Here is a 17,061-nt window from a genome sequence, read left to right as displayed (position 1 = left end):
CGGAGAGACATAGTAAGAGTGTGAGATTTGTCAGGATTGAAAGACATGTTCCACTTGTTTGACCAGTCTGTGATTTTGTCCTGTTGATCTTTTGATCTTTGTCCAGGCTTGTTTGAAACTTTAGTTGAAGAGGATAGTATGACCTGGGTGGAGGTACCAGTTAGCAAATAATGTAAGTATTAAATTATTTTGAAGTACTATAACTCTCTGAGCTGTCTGTCTCCATGGAAATTCTATTTTTACATATGGCCTACGTTTGTTGTAATTTGTATATATTAGTGAACTATTAAAGGTGCATTGCAAATTTGCAAATTCCCATGCTTCCTAACGAAAGCAAAGTTGAAAGGATAAGGTTCGATCAGGGTCGACCCAATATCAAATTTTGAGTTAAAAATTTTTTTTTGCACAACCATTTATGACGAGATAGCGTGACGGACAGATGAACGGACGGACAGATAGATTGAGCCAATTACAATGTTCTCCCCCACCCGCACCTCCCCGTTTTTTTTTTCAAAACCATGGGGACAACAAGGGTCAAACCCTGATTTAATTATTGGATTCAACAAGGGAAAAGTATGTATGGCAGATAACCACAGGCCACTGGGCTAAAAATATCCAACCAAAGCAAATAACTATCGGCGAATTGTGCAACATTTAAATTTCAATCAACTCTCCACTTTTCAAAGAAAATTTTGTTGTTGTACCATTATTATACAGGTATGGCAAAAACAGGTCGGTGATGCTTGCAATTCTCAATATACAGAGAGATTGATTGTTGAATTCGTAGGTTTTAATCATGTGAACCATATTGACATTTCAGTTATTGTCCTCCTCCTTTTGTCTTTATAAGTGGTGAGGTCTATAATTTCAGATTGGCATTTAAATGTTTTTATGTTTGCCACCCTTGTTGTATACATATTATGTAAGGGTCATTTTTAATTTGATGGCTTTGCCATAAAGGCCCCTTCAAGGGTTACCAGAGGGTCATAAATGGTCATGGAGTTTCGATTAATTTAGTTGAAATATAGAATAAATGTTTTGTTTTGGAAGCAGGGGAAGATTAACTGCCTGAAAATATTTCGGATTGCTTTCTAATGTTGCATTTATTGGTGGTGAAGAAGGTTAGGCTGCTGGGCCATAGAAGTTCACGGTTCACGTTTCACGTTTCACGGTTCACGCGTGTAAAGAAAAGTGGACAAACGTAGTATGACTTGCTCTGGGCCATAGAACGCCTTTCATGTTTCACGTTTCACGTGTCACGTTTCACGCGTGAAAGGCGGAATGAACATGCACACTTTTTCTATGCGTGAAAACGGAGATCTCGGTCGACCTGATTATTTTTAGACTGACATCCGGGCAAAACTTCCGAAACAAAATGGACGACTACCGAGAACAGTTGATCGAGTTAGTGAGAGCAAGGCCCCTGCTGTGGGATCCGCGTGTGGCGGATTACAAAGACAAGGACCAGAAGGCACAAGTTTGGGAGAACTTGAATGGGCGTCTGAATTCACCGACAGGTTAAGGTTTATTGTTTTCGGGTGTGTGCGCGTGTGTGTTTGTTTAATTGTGTGTGTGTGTGTCAATGTGTGTGTGTATGTGTGTGTGTGTGTCAGTGTGTGTGTGTGTGGTTGTTTAATTGTGTGTGTGTGTGTGTGTGTCAATGTGTGTGTGTGTGTATGTGTGTGTGTGTCAGTGTGTGTGTGTGTGAGAGTGAGAGAGAGAAAGAGAGAGAGAGAGAGAGAGAGAGACAGACAGACATACAGAGTGAATGAGACAGTGATAAAGACAGAGACAGAGTGAGAAGTTGGAAACGTGTAAAGATTTATAATCCAAATTCGCTATTAGCAACACAAAAACCTGTACTACTTGTCTTTTCATTGTGTTTTAATTGATGTCATTTGCAATGACATTTTGGAATAATGTGTTCCTGTTGCTAGTGATCATTCTTCCCTGGGGGCCATAGAACATGTAAAGATTGAGATTTAATTTTGTTCTGACTGCACTACAAAATACAATATTAGTTGACATTTCAGTCTGTATTAATTGATCTCATTTACAAGTACATTTTGTAGGCCTATTATGTGTTGTTATTGCTAGCGAACACTTTTCAGCGGGTCATTGAACATGTACAGATTAATATGCAATTTTGTTCTGTCTTTAACTCAAAATTCAATTCAACAAGTGTCTTTTCGGTATGTTTCAATTGATCTCATTTGCATTGACATTTCGGAATACGTGTTCGTGTTGCCAGTAAACACTTCCCTGCGGGTCATTGAAAAATGTTTTCACACTGTCTCGTACAGCCATAGCTTCATCAGAAGGTCTTCCTGCGTGGGTGTGTGCTTCCAAGGGAAACATGCCTCTGCCATCTCCCTCCACCACCTCGTAGGTCACCTCAGAAGTCCTGTCAACCATAATTCCATCGCGCCTGCGGATGAAATTGTGTAGTGCTACAGCTGCGTTCGTGTACAGGCTCGCTGCATCAGGTTGAACTCTCATTGGTCTTTGGAATATTTCAAATTTCCTTGCGAGGATGCCGAAAGTGCATTCGACCGTTCGTCGTGCTCGTGAATGGCGGTAATTGTAGATCCGCTTTTCCTGATCCAGAGTTCTTGCTGCATATGGCTTCATCAAATACGGTTTCAGGGGGAATGCTTCGTCTCCTACAATCATGAATGGAATGGTTCTTTCTGTGGTGTTCACCTTGAACCCTGCTGTTGGAATATTGAGTTTTCCTCGCTCCAGCAACTTGGACAACTTGGATGTTTGATACACTCCGGCGTCACTAATTCTGCCATACTGTCCACAGTCTAGAAGAATGAAGCATGAATCTGCATCACTCACTGCCATGAGCACTATGCTGGGGAATCCTTTGTAACAGTAGTACATAGATCCACTGTTGTCTGGATTCTCAAGAGCAATGTGTTTGCCGTCGATGGCACCGACAGCAAAAGGATAATCCCACAAATCACCAAACCGTTGAGCTGTCTTGAACCATTGATCCTCTGTTGGTCGTTTCAACTCAAGTGGTTGCAGTACATCCCACAGAACTTGACACGTCTTGTTGATATGCCTTGCGATGGATCGTCGAGACATGTGAAAGGGGACACTCATGGAGGAGACGGAGGCTCCCGTTGCCAGATACCTGTAAACAGAAAAGAATTAAGAAAATAAATATCAGGGTTCCCAGCATGCAGCTGTACCTTCAATTCGCTTGTCATAAGGACATTAGTCATTCAGAGTTCACAAACAACATTATAGAAAAGTCTGTCTAAAAATTCTCTTTACAAGTGATCCTGATAGTTGTCCTCATAGGCAATGGAAGTGGGTGGGGGACTTGGCGAAAAAGAATGACTTACCACGCACACAAACACATACAGACAGACACACACACACACACACACACACACACACATGAGTGACAGTTTTCCATGATGATTAATTTATTAACTATATATATATTTATTTTCAGGAACAAATGCAAAGGATGTATGGATATCACTCATTCGCTGTCACAACACCGCTTTGGCACGGACAAAGAAGAAATCGGGCAGCGGAGCAGACAAATCCAAACCGTGGAGGTTCATGAAAGGAATGGAATTTCTCATTCCTATCAAGGACGTCAGATAGTCCTTGAGCCAGACCAAAAGTAATGCTCCGGGGGGGGGGAGTAATTCTCATTATGATTTTCCATTAGACCAATGTCTCAAGTGTCAGAAAAGGTGTGATGGACATCTGAGAACGGTAGCTTAGTGCCCGGATGGACGCCATCTTTGAAACCACCCAGCTCGAAAATGCCCATTTGGTGGGGTACATTGTTGCACGTGTATCTGGACTTCTATACTAGCTATCGATGTGCGGTTGACGACTAAATATACGTCCGATGTGTACCGTCTAAATAAAAAATAATATGAAGCATTTTGTTTTAGATTAATTATTATAAAAATCAATTATCGAAAAAAAATCATATATTTTTCAATATTTTATTATTAGACTTGTACTTTTTTTAGTGAAACAACACTGGTATGATTTTCCAAATTATGCATTGTGCTACACCGTTTATCTGTCTATAAAAATAACTCAAAAACTAAAACATATCATCCACCACGAGTTTACAACAAATAAATGTAAAGAGGCATAAAATGACTTAGGCCGCCGCTGGCATTATCTATTCTGACGATAACGCAAGTTAGGAATGTCGTACGGAGAGGATTTTAACACCATACGATATCTAATAAGCAGGTGGAAATTGTTACATAGGAAATCTGCACTTTGGTGGCCATCTTGGATTTCAAAATGGCCGCCAATTATATTAATTATTCATTACTAGAGTTTGGAAAGACGTATGGAGCTGATTTTAACACCATACGATGTATATTCCTAATAAGCAAGCGGAGGTATCATTGAACATGTCATGTTTTAGTCAAATAACACCGGTATGATCTTCCAAATTATACATTTTGCTAAACCGTTTATCTGTCTATAAAGATTTTCAGGCAATTTGGCCTGCATTATAATAGAGAACAACATATGCTATACAATATACAGTGCTGTACACAAAGTTAATCATCAGAGTCGCCATCAGAGTCATTGGCATCCTGAGCCACGATAGCATCATCCTGCACCATGTTGGAGCATCCCTGCAGCTTACACACAACAGTGCACTTCAACCCATTCAGTATGCAGGAGCAATCTGACGGTCGACACGTCCTTCTGCATGTGCATGAGATGAGATTCAAGACGACATCTGGAGCTGGTAGACCCGCCATCCATCGGATTGTGAGCGAACCGCCATCATCGAGTTCCCAACCATGTCCTGCTGATGGTGTTGGGACGTCTGGTAGGTTTTCAAGGCTGCGTCGCCAGATAGCCGCCTGATAGTTGGCCCTAAGCGTATGCTGCATCAAGGAGTCTTCACAAGGCGGCAATTGTCCAGATTCGATCTGGCCCTTCTTTGCACAGAACATGTGATAACGGAGCGAATTAACACCGACGATCTTCGTGTTCTTGGCGTACAGCTGACACGTGAAGGCCTGAATGCTATTGAAGACGTCTGTTGGTACATTCCACGAAGATCCCAGATCTGTGAATGCTTGAAGATACAGCTCATTCGCTTGCACAAGCTTCAAAGCCTTTATCTTTCCTTGGCTAGCCAGAGCACTCACAGTGTCACACCCGCTCCATGCATGAAGCCCTGGCAATGCACTGCAAACTCCAGACCCCAATACCGCAGCCAACTTTCCAACGTCGATCATTCTGACTCGAACCTTTGTTCCTCGTCTGATGAAGAGCTGACTATCGATGGTTCTGCTGAGATGAAGACTGATGATCAGAACGTCGGTGTCATCTGCCACTAAGATGATCGTCTTGTAGTGGGTAGCGGCGTGCTTTGCGTGGAGAAACATACGCGTGTCTGCTTCCTCGTGGCTACATTCGAGTGCTTGCACCAACTTCCACCTATCGCGGGTCAGTACCACACATTTTTCACCACAGGTGACATACAGTGTTCTGTTGCCTAGCTTTTCGCGATTTGTTTCATGTTTCCACGACTCCGCCAGAAACACAACCAGTTTCTCCTTTGTCTGGCTGCAAGCAAGGAGACGCCGCCAGTTCATGATTTTGTGTGCGGGTCTGATCTCGCTGAAACTGATGCCTTCATTTGAACCGCGGTTCACACGCTCAGCTGCTTTGATGGATTCTTCTGTGTATGTGTCAAAGACAACATCGATGCGCTCACTGCCTTGACCAGCGTGAAGCGCTGCAGCAAGGATGCGGTCAGATAGTTCTTCGAACGTGTCGTTCTCGCCATGCATCTTTTGTATGAGAGCCATCGCATCAATTATTGTTGCACTTCGCTTGTCAACGCTCTCGGCTGGTTCCACAAGACCTTCCATGTGTTTCGCAAGTGCAGCTTTGTTCGTTTTTTTCATTGACCCATCAACGTTTGCCAAAGACCATGGTAACGGCCCTAGTGGGTGACAAAGGACAAGTTGCATGTCGAGGTTCCTTGTCTTGGCGATGAGTATCATGGTGGCAAACAGTTGTCTGTCAGCTCTCAGGACGATCTCCTTGTTTGTGCCCTTCACAACTTTCTGCTTGATCTTACCAAAGGTCTTCAAGTTTAGCTTGTTCAATGTGTCATGAAAGCCTGTTCCCTCTTCAAGACGTTTCTGGAAGCTTTGATACGCCGCTTCCCCCTTTTGCAGGGTGTTGAGTAGGTCATTAGAAACGTCCTCCCTCGCAGCCGCTCCGGTAGATATACTGAGAAGACATGACGGATCATCGGCGAATGGATTGGTCCAGTCATTTTCCAGTAGATCACAGATAGCTGTGACGCCAGACTCATCACGTTTGATGCGAGAAGTAGACAAGTCAGGGTGCTTGGCGTGAGATGTGTCGCTGCCATTCACAAGGATAGTTTCTCGTAGTTGCCTCAGTGCAGTAGCCCGATTTTCTGCAGTTAGATAGTATCGTGACACAGCCCCTTGTCGAAGACTAAAACCTCGTGTTCCTCCAGCTGTTTGCGTATCTTTGTTTACTGTTTCTTCTGTTGTCTGATCAACAGCGATTCTGGCAAATGGATTCCCTGGTCTAAGCTGTACGGAGAAGTAGCCTTGATTGAAATGCCTGTACAACTCAGGGCATGTTTCGTGGAGTTGCGTCATCTGTGCATAGTACACTGGTAGATATCTAGCATAGTTCACCTTGTTCATTGCGAAACACCAAGGGATCACTCTTCTGACACAAGCCAAGTGAAGCATCCAGTCGCCTTCTCTATCCGCACGAATCAACCCCAGCAGGGTCTCTACCATATCAATATACATCATCCAGAAGCGAGCCAGGTCTCCATGTTTGGTTCGCAGAAAATGTAGGTATTTCGCGAACATGTCAAAGCTCTGTACACATGAATCATCATCGAGAGCAGCAGCGAGAGTCTCATGGCAAACATCCTCCTTGATGCTGCGAATTTTGAGGTCAGTGCTTCGAATCTGGGGTTCCTTGTCAGGATGATTGCTTTCTATCCACACCTGGAAGCCCTTCCAAATGATGCGCATTAGTGCCTCGTACATCAACTTGTGGAGTTGCACAGCACGGTTGTATTGCTTGCCTTCCAGAACCCTGTTGATGGAACCTTCAGCGATTACTCCTGACTCAACAGCTACATCCCGAAGGCCTGCATCTCCAAACATTTTCCCAATGCTCGACATGAAGTTACAGATGGTATGGAAGTTCCCCATCATGAGCACGATTCTTCCATATCGATCGACATCTTTCCATGCTATTTCGGTCGCCTTAGCAAATAGTGCCTGGTCTAGCACCACCGGTATACGCTCAAGCTGAAGTGATGACATGATGTTCAGAGCTTCTCTGAGGATTTCTTGCACTGTTGCCATATCTGTGGCAGGCGCGTTTATAGTCGGCAGGTAGCCAACTACATCTTCCGTCACCTGAACACGATCTCTAGTCATGATGTTGAAACCAGTCCACGAACTGATTGTCTGGTCGCATGGTTCCAGCATGCGAGTCATAATCCATACGTGATTTCGGCGCTGCGCAAGGGATGTTGCGCCTGCAAGAGTGTCAGAAAGATCTGCAGGCTTGATTGCAGGTGGGCCCTCTCGTTTCCCACCGCTGTATATTGGAACTAAATCGCTGGATGACGGGATAGATCGCTTCTTATCTGCTTTGGATACTGCCGATGGAGGTTGGGGCGGCAAACACGACTGCGACTTCGGTTGGACGATGATACCGTTGACGCGATGCGATGTTCCGCCACCACTCAGCGATTCCTCTAGCCTGTCGATGTTATCGAATGCTAATACAGTCGGGACCGAAGGGTGCACATGTGACGGAAGTGGTACTGTATCTTTCTCCACACTTGCTAATTTGTCTATGCATAGCGCTGTCTCGATTTCTTCCAGAACTGTGTACGAACATCCGTGCCCGAGTCGATTCAATATTCTGATGACCTCTGTATTACCGGTGAGCGTTTTCATGACCCACCGAAGTAGGACATGCTTCGATGTTCTGATGGTACCCCGGTGTACAGCATTGATGATATCTTGAGCCATCGACCATACCAGTGTGTCGGCACGCGCAGAGCTACCCCCACTCCCGCAAATCAAAGTATGCAGAAATACACGAAGAGAATCTGGTATCTTCACGTAATCTGAAGTGAGTTCTGCTGGCTGAGGCGGCCAACGTTCATTGTAATGAGCATCTTTGATCTGGTGTCGCAGTGAAGTAGCTGCACGCACAATGTTACTTTCACCGTCCGTTCGTTCAAATGCTTTCACTTCTGCTTTCAGGTTTACGCACTCTGCAGCAATCTCTCGCTTTGTCAGATTATCGGGCATCAAGTATACACGGTGTTTCACATTGAAGAAGATGAGCGATTCTCTAAACTCTCTTTGTAATGTGCGCTGCAGATTCTTCTTGATGGAGTCACGAACATCAACTGAAAATGTATCTGAAGACAGGATATCTGTTGCAACATCAACTATTGGAACAATCCTCGGGTTCAAGAACAAGTCAGTGCGAATGAAATTGAATATACATCGTATCATTTCTTTTTTCTCGATATTATCTTCAATGTCAGTTTCTACTTGAGGTTTTTGGGGCCGTGTGTAGTTTCTATAGCAGGAGAAGTGGTAGTGAGCCTCAGCTGCAACCATATCTTGTGTAGTCAATGCCAAAACTCTCTCATCATTGCGAGCTGTCGCAGCATCTCTTATTGTCTTATCTGCTCGAAGTTCAACAGCCAAGACAACTGTTTCACGGGTACGACTGCCTTTTATGAATTTTGAAGCACGCTGGCAAAAAATGCATTTATCATCGTAGACCGTTGAAGTTGATCCTGTCTCTTCCCGTGATGATCGCCGTCGCACCGCATCGCCAGTATCAACTGAAGAACTTCTAGCTGCATTGGTCAAAGTAGCTAGGTGGTTTTTGTGAGTGAAGTCTGATCTACAAGCCCTATGGTATAATATTGGAATATTAGGAAGTTCAACTGCGCCTTCTTGGACTAGCTTTAGAATTGGATAAAAGTTTCTAACTGCGGCTGCGTCACACAATGTCTTCCAAGAACTGTTGCCCGCTGCCTTGCTTAGTTCAGAGAGTGGCGACTTCTTGCTGCACAGGATGCACGTTCCGGACTCAGGTTCAATCTTCGCCCGTTTCGCCTCGACACCGGCCATCTCAGCTGAAAGAACAAAAAGACTGACGTTAGATTACTCCGATATCCGAAAAGCTCGCCAGCTTACATAGACATACTCATCCAAGTCAGTGAACATGTTAGATGGCGCCACAATACAACTCTATAATAGAGTTGTATGTGGCGCCATCTAACATGTTCACTTTTAGTTCTTAAGCCACCCACCCCCCCCCCCCCCCCCTCAGAAATTAATCAGGTCACTGCAACAAATCTCAGACTGAGATATAGAATATAGATATAGAATAGACTGACGTCACTTTCGGCACTGGGTTCTGTGGGTTGATTATCGGCGGGAAATTCCAACTGACATAGTTTCGGTTTGTGGAAAGTGCATGCCTTTTCATATATTTTTTGTGTACACTCGTGGTGGATGATATGTTTTAGTTTTTGAGTTATTTTTATAGACAGATAAACGGTGTAGCACAATGCATAATTTGGAAAATCATACCAGTGTTGTTTCACTAAAAAAAGTACAAGTCTAATAATAAAATATTGAAAAATATATGATTTTTTTTCGATAATTGATTTTTATAATAATTAATCTAAAACAAAATGCTTCATATTATTTTTTTATTTAGACGGTACACATCGGACGTATATTTAGTCGTCAACCGCACATCGATAGCTAGTATAGAAGTCCAGATACACGTGCAACAATGTACCCCACCAAATGGGCATTTTCGAGCTGGGTGGTTTCAAAGATGGCGTCCATCCGGGCCTGCCCCAGTCTCTCTGCCCCCCCCCCCCCCCCCCGGAGCATTCACTTCAAAAAATGGCCGGTTGGCTCAAGGACTAAGAACTTCAAAAGGAAACCTGCCCCAGTTGAGTGATGAAGAAAGTGACCCAAAAGAAGGGGACATTTTGCAAACTGCAATGGATGACACTGACATTAGGAGCGATGATGATGGAGTAGTTGACCCTGAGGAAGCAGTTGCTGTGGCGAAGAGAAGAACCGGAAGTGAGAATGAAAAAAGAAAACAAAAGAAAAGGAAAGACAAAGACAATGATGAACTCATCCTGTCCTTGTTGAAAAAGAAAAATTGAGAGGAAATCTGAATCTACACGGATGGGCTTTTTCACTTCCATCTTGCCGCGGGTAGATGCTCTCGATGACGAGCAATTCCAGGAGTTCCAGCTCCAAACACTGCAGCTGTTGAAAAACCTTCATATTCAGAAAACACAACAGCAACAGTTATCATTCCAATCTGGACACTCTTCTCTATCATCCGAACATTCCTTCTTCCCAATTCAATCACCCCACAACAGTTCCATGTCGGCACCATCGCCAACACCATCACAAACCTACAACATTCCTACCTATGATAATTTGTAAAATTCGTTCGGAACATTGATTGCGGCAATGTTGACACTCTTCTCTGTCATCAGCACAGGAACATCGATTGTGACGATTAATACATTATTGTCAGTCATCATCACAGGAACATATCGTGACAATTACGACACTCTTCTCTGTCATCCCAACATTTTCTTTATCCCATCTTAATCTCCCCTCACGAGTTCCATGTTGACACCATCACAATCGTATAATATTCCTACTGCACCGTGCCATACTCATTAAATCGTTCAGAAGCATATTGTTACGGACACGACTTATTAGGATGTTATTATGGGCCGAGCGGAATGGCCGCCGTGTTCGCACAGTTTACCCGATTACACTCGAACGTTGGCCAAATCGCGCTATGCTAAATCAATTAAGGAAAGGACACAACGGCTGGGATAAATGACACGACACCAGGGGTACAGTTCTCAAGACCTCCGGAGGAGGTTATAATATGGGATATGCAGAACGTTTAGATTACACGCACAAGAGGTACAGCATAGAAAGGTGGGCACTTAAACACGGTCTTATCTTAGCCCCGACAGACCACAGATAAACGGGACAAGACTGACTCACACAGGGATTGATGGCAAGGAGGGGCAGGTAGTCGAGGGCTCAAGGTGCACCTTGGCTCAGGGGCAGAATCGACCCGGTCCGGTCCAAAGATGCGGGGAGGTATCGTCGCGCTGGAGGTGGCGTCCTTTTCTCTCCAAGCTCAGGCGCATCTGACGTCACCTCCGGTAAGTGGCTGCGTATATCCAGCGGGGAGTGACACGCCCTCGGCTCGTTAGCTCCGCCCCAGATGGAATCGGTCCGCCGCTTCTTATTGGGTGCGGGGGGGTTACCGGGCTCCGCCCTTGACGAGGAGCTGACAGTCAGCCCCTGTGTGGTAACCCCGTCGGAGCACATGGTCAATGGCGGCTAACCAAGCCGGAGTGAGGACGCGCACTCCCCGCGCGCTGTTGTTGTTGTTGGTGTTGTTGTTTCATGAGATGATGGGAGGATGCGGAGATGAGATTGTGGGGAGGTATTGGGAGGTCCTAAACTTACTACTGGTGCCATACAATCACATTCTGGTGCAACGAAGAGTCAGAATTAATGGAAACGAGTCCTTAACTGACATAGACTAAGAATAACTAGCAAGATGTCCTATAGTTGTCTACGTGAGATGCGGTGAACCTGGGCACGACATTTAATGGGGGAAAAAGGGGAAGGTCGGTTCTACAGAGTGTTGTTTACAGACAATGGGACTAGGGAATGGGGGATTGGGGATAGTTGGGGAGTATTGGGGAAATAGGGGAATATTTACAAGCGGATATGGATGGAGGCCAAATCCCATATCCGCAACTACCGCATTCCGCATTCCTACTGCACCGTGCCATACTCATTAAATCGTTCAGAAGCATATTTACGGTGTCCCTGTTTGTATTTTTCTATACACGTGTGTGTGTGTGTGTGTGTGTGTGTGTGTGTGTGTGTGTGTGTGTGTGTGTGTGTGTGTGTGTGTGTGTGTGTGTGTGTGTGTGTGTGTGTGTGTGTGTGTGTGTGTGTGTGTGTGTGTGTGTGTGTGCGCGCGCGCGTGTTTGTGAGTGAGTTTGTCTCTATGTGTATGTGTGTGTGTCTCAATGTGTGTGTGTTTGAATAAATTTGATGTGCGTATAAATTAATTACATTCCAGCTTATTCTACTTCTTCTTCTTCTTCTTCTTCTTTAAGTCATCATTTTATGTCTTTTGGAAAAAAATTAAGACTGAGTTTATGACAACACAAATCTATAGATTGAATTCAATGAAAACAAATATAACTTTGTAAGCGCAAGAGAAGAGAGGTCTCACCACCCAGTCTGAACGTTTTCAAAAGTAGACTCGCTAGACTACTAGACAAATTACCCTCGCCTAGATCATCACGACCAACACCACATTATCCAAATTAATAGGTACCAACCTGAGAGTAATGATGAGCTTTTGTTCTGCTTCGATCGATTTTCTCCAGTTTGTTTGACCTGGCTGTAGATGTTCCAGGACGAGGGTCTTCAAGGCATCGTAAGTCCTGTATGACATCCTGGTATAATTGAAAAACAGTTCTTCATCGGGATTGTCAAGCAGATAACGGAATGTTCGGTGGAATTCACCACGGGTTTCTCTCAGAAGGAAGTGCTCTCGGCTCCAAATTCTGTGCCTTTTTCTCTTCCTCCGTCTTAGTAGAAGCAGAATGAGGCAATCTTCTTCATCCGAAGAGTCCATGTTGACGGTTACTCGGCCAAAGCAGAACTGGCGCGCAACACGTGAACAGCCAAGCGTGAAATCCTATGGCCCAGGGTCCGATTGTTCACGTGAACCGTGAAACGTGAACCGTGAAACGTGAAACGTGAAACGTGAACCGTGAACTTCTATGGCCCAGCAGCCTTACGAAGCATTTTCCAATTACCCATTACAAAAGCATCTCTAATTTACCGAGATGCGTTTTAGATATTAAAAGCTTTAGACCTGCGCTTTTGTTTTATCAATCAAATTTCAATACTGAGACGTAAGGCCTTGTTTGTGTCAATTGTTTTAAGGATAACCAATCTTCCGTTTCTCCTACCACAGCTGAAAAGACGACTGAGCTTATAGATTTAGAAGTTGAAGATGATGATCATGATGATGATGATCGTTGGCTGAAATATCATACTGTGAGTGACCTCGTGGAATATTTCAATGAAAAAACACAGCTTGCTGACCCTGATCACAGTGAAGACTTGAAGAAGAGTAGAAACATCGACACAATGAACTCTCCTTTCCTCACTCCGATGGGGTTTGAACCCTCACTAACGGAGATGTCTGGAGCTGAAGGCGGATTCCTCGGAGGATCTTTGGATTCTGCCAATAATTGCACCCTTTCACCAGCACAACCAAAACATTTTCCGGTGAAGAATGACCAAGATGAACAGACAGCTGAGACTTGTGACAAACCACTCGGTAACGAGTGATTCAGGCCAGGAAGTAAAGTTATTGTTTTCGTGCTGTTTAATATTGTCACATGATTGAAATGTAAGTTTTCCTGTTTTGATATGCAATCTTGTCATTGCTGTTTAACACTTTAGACCAAATGTTTCACATCATGACAATGTCCATCTCAATTTATTTTTCCGGGTGGTGGAAATGGGATCATTTTCGATCCCAACATTATATACAGTACCCTCCATAAGTATTGAAACAGTGAAGTCAAATTTGGTATTATTGCTATAAACTTATGAAATTACTTTAGCGTTTAGTAAAATTACAAGCAATATACTAACAGCATCAACGTTCGTACCTCTCTTGTACCGTGCAGCTGTTGTCGACTGCTTTGAAGGTAAAGGTAGGGTTGTGGGCGTTTGCCATGGTTGTGTGGTGAAGGTCTGAATCTGTGGGATGGTGGTTAAGCAATCTGGATCGAGCAGGGTTGGTTTGAGCGTGGTCGTTAATAAAAGTGCGAGGAGGAGTTTGTTCTTCTGGAGGAAGATAGTTGTGGTATGGTGGTGTGGAGATGGCTGGAAGGTTAATAGCGGTTAGTGGTGGTCTATGCGATTGCCTATAGTGGTGGTGACCATTGGAAATTGGCGACGGATTTGAATCTCGTTCTCGCGCGAATATACAAATGACCTGCACTTCCTTTATGGTGGGTCTACGGGGACAGCACTTCGTTTTAAAGAATAATAAACAAGAAATATGTCGTGTGTAGCACGATACTTGCGATATCCCTAAAATAAGTTGTTGGCCTATGATGACCTAAAAAATAATTGGTGGTTGAATTGAGTGACCAGATATGCAAATCCTCTAAATTTTCAAGTCAATCAGATGAAAATTGAAGATTTTAGAAATTTGGCCTATGTTGACCTTTTGGCCTATGTTGACCTCAAAAATACTTGGTGGTTGAATTCAGTGACCAGATATGCGAATCCTCTAAATTCCCAAGTCAATCGGATGAAAATTGAGGATTTTAGAAATTTGGCCTATGTTGACCTCAAAAATACTTGGTGGTTGAATTCAGTGACCAGATATGCAAATCCTCTAAATTCCCAAGTCAATCGGATGAAAATTGAAGATTTTAGAAATTTGGCCTATGTTGACCTTTTGGCCAATGTTGACCTAAAATATAATTGGTGGTTGAATTCAGTGACCAGATGTGCAAGTCCTCTTCAAATTTCAAGTCACTCGGATGTAAATTGAGGATTTTAGAAATGTGACAAAGTTGGTGACCTTTGGCCTATGTTGACCTTTTGACCCCAAAAACAATAGGCTGCTTGCTTATGACCAACTCTACCATTTGGTGATGTTTAGTGCAGATCGGTTGAAAATTGTGACTCTTAAGGCGACAGACATACAAACAAACAGACAGACAGAACTAGCACAGCACTCAGTGGAGAGCATACCTCCACCAGGTGAACAGTTTACGTTTTGTATCCTCGTTCACAACACAACTAGACCAGAAAATCACAACACAGAATCATATTTAATCAAAATCAGCCGTCCACAACTTTTTGAGACATCCTGCTATGTGTTGGTTTTAGTCTTATCTCGCAATGGTGAAGAATCACTTAAAAAATTAAATAATTCACATATCCGAATCCATATTCAGATCTTCACCAAAATCGAAATGAATTGTCCTTGTCACACACACAACCTGTCCACCAAGTATCGTCCAAATCCGTCCACAACCTTTTGAGATATCCTGCTATGTATCATTTTTGGTCCTATCTCGCAATGGTGAAGAATCGCTTAAAAAATTCTCGTAGCCGGATCCGGATGCGGATCCTCACAAAAATCTAGTAATTTCGTCCTCGTCACATTCGCTACATATCTGCCAAAATTCGTCGGAATCCGTCCACAACTTTTTGAGATATCTTGTTCACAAACGGACAGACAAACAAACAGCAGACAGACCAGGGGCGAAAACATAACCTCCATCCACCTTTGGTTTTGGAAGCCGGGGTAGATTAAATGCCTGAAAATATTTCAGAGTGTTTTCTGATGTTGCATTAATTAGTGGTGAAGAAGATTACCAAGCATTTTGCAGTATCCCACCACAAAAGAATCTCGCATATACCCAGATACTTTTTAGATAAAGCTTTAGGCCGAGCTTGTGTTATATCAGCAGAATTACAATACCATACAGAGATTTAAAGCCTTATCTATGTTTGTGGTTGAGGATGACCAATTTTCTATTTCTACCACCACAGATGAGAAGATGACTGAGCCTGCAGATTTAGAAATTGGAGAGGACGACATTGGGCTGGGTGATCTGATCATATTGTAGGTGATGTCATGAAAATGAATCACCACAGGAGATCTCTGGAGCAGAAGGTGCATTACTTAGAAGATCTCGGGATTGTGGTGATAATTAACCTCCTCTCACCAGCACAACCAAAGATTTTTTGTTGAAGCAAGACAAGCAGACAGATGAGACTTCTGACAAACTTATTTGGTAACTAGTGATTCATGCCAGGAAGTAAGGTTATTGTTTTCCTGCTGTTTCATATTCTCAAAAAATTGAAACAATAAACTCTTTTTTTGATCTGCCATCATGTCGTGCCTTTTTTTAACACGTCAGAGCAAACATGTCACATCACAAAAATATCCTTCATTTTCCTCACTTAAAGGGGCACCCAAACGCAATTTTTATTTTTTCTGAAAACCATTGAAAATCATGAATCACGGTCTAATTTGAAGGGTTTTTTTTTTTGCCAATCACAAAGTGCCAAAAGCCCTAGAATGTCGATGTTCGATTTCACCAGTGACGTCACATCAGTGATCTCACCTCAATCCAAATGGCGACTTCTGTGGAAGTGTAAATTTATGAAGCAAGTAATTTCTATGAGCCACAACCTGCTTTCCTAGTCTGCAAGTTTTTTTGTGCTTTCCATGCAGAATTTGGGATTTCCTACAGTTGGCAAGTTATCTCCGACACTCTGGCTAAATTCGTTTTGCATTCCATGCTTTCCATGCAGAATTTAGGATTTCCTACAGTTGGCAAGTTATCTCCAACCCTCTGACCAGGTTTGTTTGCTCGAGAAAAGTAAAACTCTTAGTATAGGCAATGGTAGATCGCATATTGCCATGGCAAAATTATTTTATGACTGAGGGGAATATGTAATACAGATGGGATGTTTTTTTTGGAAAATAATGTAATGTTAGATCGAGTATGTCTTATGGAGTTATATAAGCAAATTGGAGAAAAATATATTGTTTTCTTTTAATAATTAAATAATACAACTGGAGCCACAATGTCTACCCAGGCTCTTTGAAGTGATTTGCTGGGTTATCGAGGCTTACTTGCCAAAGCGCTTGGTAAACAAATGTTCGTTATGACAAATCGTTTCAGTACGAGGTCTGGAAAACTACCATTGTTTTAATAAATTAGATGTAAATATTTGTAAGGTGTGTCCCCTCCCACTTTTGCCTCGTGACTTCTGGGGGATGGTAGTTCCGAAATCCATCCTCAACTTAATGTTACAACTAGGTTTTGAGAAAAATTGTGTATAGAACGAC

General features: G+C 43.2%; 1 long non-coding RNA gene across 1 annotated transcript; it reads left to right on the top strand.

Annotated features, from left to right (window-relative positions):
• The first annotated feature begins 13,201 nt into the window (after positions 1 to 13,201).
• LOC144889278 (uncharacterized) lies at positions 13,202 to 16,092 on the top strand. The gene is made up of 2 exons (XR_013621680.1): positions 13,202 to 13,509; positions 15,753 to 16,092. It is a non-coding gene; the product is annotated as an uncharacterized LOC144889278 (long non-coding RNA).
• The last annotated feature ends 969 nt before the right edge of the window (positions 16,093 to 17,061 follow it).

The sequence above is a fragment of the Myxine glutinosa genome, unplaced genomic scaffold (genome assembly GCF_964187855.1).
Source record: "Myxine glutinosa unplaced genomic scaffold, kmMyxGlut1.1 SCAFFOLD_2208, whole genome shotgun sequence".
Classification (NCBI taxonomy): domain Eukaryota; kingdom Metazoa; phylum Chordata; class Myxini; order Myxiniformes; family Myxinidae; genus Myxine; species Myxine glutinosa.
The sequence above is the reverse complement of the archived record's forward strand: the minus strand, read 5'-3'. Positions and strand labels throughout refer to the sequence as shown.